Raw genomic sequence first — 6,118 nt, 5'->3', positions numbered from 1 at the left:
TTTCCATTTCACTCAGAGGAATTCTATTTACCTGCTGATTTTATGGGTATCCACAGCCAAGTTCAGCAACCACCCACACCCTGCTTAACTCCTTTGCCTGGTTTAAGGGAATGGCATCTCCTTGTTAACATTCTAATATGCTCTGGCTCTGGAAGCACACCCAGAGCTAGTCATTAATTCATATAATAAAAGCACCACTGTTTCCTTGGCAAAATGTCTTCCAGCCCCACAGAATGCCCTGCACGCCTTTAATAATTCTGCCTTCCAGTGCTCACTGGGGCTGAATCACCACTGTTAGGTCTGAGAAGCAGCTGGCTTAAGAGCTGCAGCCAGAAGTTAGAATTTCCCAGGGTCAACCACACACTGCTGGAAAGGGAATTCTGTAGCTCAGGATCATCAGCAGTCTTGGTTTGGTGCAACTTTGATAAGACAAAAACCCCAAACCAAACAAAAATAAACCCATCCTGCTTCAAAGCTATCTGACTAGCTCAGCAACATTTTCTCCATTGAGCTCTCGATTTTCTACAACACTTTTTTTCTTGCCTCAATTTACTGCTTCAGTGTTGCTGTGGAACATAAAGGGCAACATCCCTAAAAAAAAACCTTTTTCAGAAGGGCAATTGGCAAATTTTTGAACCATGCCATGACCATTATTGCAGTATTATTTGTCATAGAGTAAGCAGAGCAGAAAGAAAAAGCCACCCACTAGAGACTGGGTTTTAGCTTAAAAATTTATCTAATGACTTTTTACCACTCATGGGGTAGCTGTAAGCAAAGACTCAATCTCTTTTATTTCAAGGTGGCAGAAATACCTGTGCCATTAAAAAAAATAGCAAAGCAGCCTCAGAGGATATGGAACTCACAAGCATGCTAACATGAATTCAGTAAGGTACCAGCAGGCATCAAACTGGCAACACTGGTCTCACCATGGGATACAGCTCAGGATTTGCCCACATACTGAACAGGTTCCATCCACTCTGCTCATCTCTGCGTCGTGGTTTGTTGCTTGCAGGACTGAAAGCTAACACAGCTCTGTCCCCAGGTGCCACTGGCACAGGATTAGATTTAACTTCTATTTAATGGGATTTTATTTGTTTGGGAAAAGGATGTCTCAAGATGTTGGGTCATTGGGTTCAACCCAACATGTGAGCTGTTGCATCCCTTCCAAGTAAAACTCCAAGCAGTCCTGTCTTTTTCTGAAATAATAAATTCCTTATGGCAACATAAACTAGGTTATTTTTAGCAGTCAGTGTGTTCACACATCTGGGCCAGGGTAAAAGAAGGCCTATGCTTTCATCTCCTTCCAAGTAGCTTCTGAATCCATCAAATAACTTTCACTCAATTTGATAGATCTCAGAAAAAACCCTGGTAATCTTTAGGCAAGCAGGCAAATGGACAAGAGACAAAGACTCTCATAATGCTTCAAAAGCACAAAAGAGGTATTTTGAATGTTCCCAGTGCAGTAAAAGGTAGTCTCATGTCTTCTTTGACCTGAAGAAATATGCTGTGAGGAAATGCAGAGTTGTGTTACTGCTTCTGCTGCTCTCAAAATGATCCACCCAACTTTGCAGCAGAGCCTTAAGCGAAGATGGATGCAAGCAGTTATTCCCGTCATATCTATTGGACTAGTCTGGTATCAAAACAAACCTGAGCAAGCCCCTGCTGTGGATCAATTAATGTTACTATGTTTTTCAAAAGAAACTTCATTTTCCAGTTAGGTTACATTTAAGAGTATCATCTGAAACTCCTCAAGAGCTGGAAGTAAAATCTCTGGCTGCAGAGGCAGAGAACAAAGCTTCTCACTCATTATTCAAAGGCAGCACGTCTGCAAATAAAGGCTCTGAGTTTATAAGTAATTATAAATCTGTCTAGCTAAAACCAGAGCTCACCCAGAATGTTAGAGGAGGGAGAAAAAAAAGGTATTAGCTTTATTGATCTGCTCTGAGGGGGAAGCACAGAAAGTGCTGAGGTGAAACATTTAAATACAGCCTGTTCAGATATTTGAGTGCCTGTAAAATCTCTGACTGTGGCACTATGTTAAAAATTGTGCCCAAAAATAAAACCAATTAAGTTCTTAAGGGTGTCTTAGGCACTCTGCAGTAAAAGGAGTCTATTGTAGATGGGAAACTATCTTCAAATCCACTGGTGGGCCCACAGCCAGTAACAGACTCAACTCAAAGACTTAATCATGTAAAGAGACAAGTTTTTGTCTGATTGTCCTAATTGCAGAAAAGCCATGACACTTATAATGCCATTGAAGCCCAGTTAGGCACCTTTGTGCAGCCCATCCAACATTGAGGATCCCACAGAGTGCAATACAGCCCAGGGGCAGAGCTAGGCAGGTCTGGGGTCAGTAACCACAGTGCACAGCCTGACTCATCGTCACTTCACCTCCCCAGGTGCATCAAGAAATCCATTCCCTGGCTCCCAACCTTCAGCCTTGCTCTCTGGCCCTCTGCTGGGAATCAGGCAGCACAGAGGGATTTCCCAACTCCTCAGGGAGATGGTATGTAGCTTGGGAACATGTTCCAGATCTCATCCCTGCCTGCTCACACCAGGCAGGGCAGGGCAGGGCAGGGCAGCCCTGGATGGTTCTGTGCCTGTAAGCACAGATGATCCAGAGCAGCCCCTCCTGGCCTCCATCACCTGGCTGTTCCCACAGAACTCTCAGCAGGATATTCCTGCCAGTTCAGTTCACCTTCAGGGCTATCACATCAAGTCAGTGTTACAAACCTCCTGTATCCAAAACTAGAGAAAGGCAAGGCTTGCCCACATGCAGCTGATTACCAGAGCCCCACACTGACTCCCCTGCCAGAGCCACACCTGGCAAAGCTTTGGAAGTGAAAGGTTTGATCCAGAGCAGAGACAGACCAGCAGAGAACAGCCAAGACACATAAAGCCCATGGAGAGGAACTGAGGCACTTAATCTGTGGGCTTGAATGCACAGGCTATATCAGAACTGTCTTCCCACAAAGACAAACAGCTGATTAATCACCACGCCTTAATTACTACAAGTAAGAGGAGACAAACTCTGCTTCCAAGCCTAAACAGGCACAGAAAAGAGCTGTGATGAATGTTTAGGGGGGAAAAACACCCACACTCCAACCTGTGGATTGGCCCAAAGCATATTCTTGTTAAGAGCTCCCTTCTGAGGATGGTTTGAGTGACAGAAGGAAAGGCACAAAAGCATCCCTTGGGGTAGCAGGAATGCTGCAGAGAGCTGCAGGAAGGACAGTATTAATTCACAATGTCTCATTGGTCCTCATTGATTCTTCAGGCAGTCTGAAGCTGACAGCTTTTTTCCTCCTTTTTTCTCAGCCCTCCTATGCTTTTGCTGTGCAGTCACATAGGTGACTCATGCAAATGGTTTGCAGCTTACAGGAAACACTGTCTGTTCCTTACCCAGCTTGTGGCTGTTCAGTGCCCCTATTCTTGGCTCCCTTTCCCCTGGAGAGATGGCTTTTTCCATCAGCTTTGCCAGGGGTGGTGGTTCTCAGACACAAACCTGCAGCATGTGCTGCAGCTCTCACAAGCTGCTTCCTGCTCACCAGAAGATGCTGTGAGTGGCACGGAACAGGCTCCACACATCAGCCCTTCATACCAGCTGCATTCTCACTCCCTCCTGGACTCAGATACAGTGTTATTGCACACTGCCAAACAGCTGTCACACCCTACAACAAGCACACTTGCATCCCACTGACAAGTTTTGAAACTCATGTTTTAGTAAATCAAAGTGTTGTAGAATGGGAAAAATACTAATGACATCACATGGCATCATTACTGCACTCAGATAAATCAGCAACTGCCATCCCCTTCCCTGTTGGCTTTGGACCAGCAGTAGAAAAGCCTTTCCATCTTACAGAAAATGGGAGTGATTTAGTAAAATTGCCCCGATCTCATGATTTTAGAGGGACTGCATTTTCATGAACCATTCCCAAGTGAAATCTGTGTCCAAGGAATGGTGGTGAAATAATCAGGCTACTAGGAAAGACAGGAGAGAGGGAAACAAACAGCAAACAGCCAGTTCTCAAACCCTGCTAGTGCAGGGGAACGTTACAGATGCCATGAGAGTGGAAAATTGGGGAGAGCATTCCCAGGACATGTAACACTGTGCCAACACCGCATGCCCAACATGTGCACTCACAGCCAGGCCTGTCTGCTGAGCAGGACAGACAGCTGCTAAATAAAGCATGGCAAGAATCTGAGATTAAGTGAAACAGCAAAAAGTTGATATTTCCATTTTTCTTCCTTTTTGATTGACTAGAAAAAACAACAAATACACAGGCATCTGTGTGAAGTTGACGCAAGTGCTCCATGTGTCTGTAGTACATTAATTTTGAAACTTTTCAAACCAGTATATCCAGTTACTACCACTTTCAGTGCAAGAAACACTGGCCCTTTTGATACCTCCCTAGACAGAAATTTCTCAACAATTTCCCCAAGCAAGGGCCTTCTGTTATAGCTGCAGTCCCATTCACCCAGGTTCCCACTCAACTTACCCAAAACTCAGCAAAACTTCCCAGATCTGAGAACCTGGGATCCTCATTCCTTCCTCCTGTTTTGGCTCCCCTGTACCTTTCTCTTAGCTTCAACATAAGGGACCCTAAAACTCTAATGAACAAACACTGGAACACATCTTGTATGAGGGTACCAAACATCTCAAGGATATCAGTAAAGATACAGGAACATGCTACAAATGCAGATAGAACAAGGCCCAGTGCCTTGCTAACCTGAAGTATCTCTTATCCATCATGCTACTAAACTCACTATTTTTATAGTGACTCTGTCACACTGTCAGTCTGTCACACTGTCACAGACTCTGCCCTTGTTTTCTTAATACTGAATTTTTTAACCTGTGCTAGTAGCAATTGTATTTGGTGGCATAGTAACAGAAAACAAACAAGCACCCCCTTTTTTGAAAAGCAAGAGAACTAACCATGTTCAAGGGCAAAACCTGGAGCAGAAGGCAAGTAAAGACCTACTTACTGTACTACCTGACCCACAGAAGGTTTTAAGGAGAGCTCTGACCAATGGGGAGAGCTGTTCATCTGTTTGATCTTTTCCTTACACACTTCCATCTTTCTCTTTTGTTGACCAGTGCTGAAAATGCAAATGTCTCCTTTACACCCATCCACCCAGAAAGGAGAGAGTCAGTCCATTCCACATAACTTGTCTTTTCCTTTCAAGACTGGGCCAGCATTGCATATTCATTACCACATTAAAAACACTTTGCCTGAGGCCTGCATTTCTTGCTGTGCTGTAATGAGTTCAAGACCCCAGCTGTCTGCTTGGGGATTTAGAACACAGATATTTAATAGTAAATTATAAGGCAGAATATTTCATTTTACTTTTTTCTGCTGAAGTAGCACATTTATAATGGTACACTACAGCCACTAAATAAAGATGGGGAGAGCATTTCTTTCTGTTCAGATAACACAATCTCTGGGTTACTGTGGTCTGGCTGGAGCCAATTCAGTTTCTGGATGCTGATCTCTGCTTTTAACCTATTACTGGATCTCCCTAATGCTACATCTCCCACTACAGTCAAATAACACATTGGAGCAAGCTGTAATATATTTCTAGCACTATCCTAACAGCTTTTAACAAGGCCTACACAAAGCAGAGCTGCTAATAAAACCAAAATGCTCTGCAGTTAATTCTTGGAAGCTTGCCACTGAGATCCCACCAACACTACTTCAGAGACATTGGCTTTATAAAGCTCAAACCCTGCTTTCATCTAATGGAAGGGCCCAGATCCACATCCTGACAACACTTCACAGCTCTTGGCTCCCTCTGGGTCCTCTGACAATCTATGAAACATGTGTAGCATCACTTCCCAACTGGGAACTCTTTTAAAAACTACAGCATTCTAGAAGGAACAGCAGCATAATTATTATTTTTCTAAGTAGTACCAGATGTGTTTAAAAGCCACAAAGATAAACAGGAGGGGAAAAGCTGCATACTTTGAATTAAAGCTAGTAAGAGCATAAACAAGGCCCTCCAAGAGCCACAGGCTGACAGATCTGCTTATTCTTTTTTCCTCATCAAATCTCTTTCCTACTTGAAGTTACATAAGCATGCACCACCCCAGTTGCCATGCCAGGGCAGAACATGTTAC

This window comes from Zonotrichia albicollis, chromosome 7, assembly GCF_047830755.1.
Source record: "Zonotrichia albicollis isolate bZonAlb1 chromosome 7, bZonAlb1.hap1, whole genome shotgun sequence".
NCBI lineage: Eukaryota > Metazoa > Chordata > Aves > Passeriformes > Passerellidae > Zonotrichia > Zonotrichia albicollis.
The sequence above is the reverse complement of the archived record's forward strand: the minus strand, read 5'-3'. Positions refer to the sequence as shown.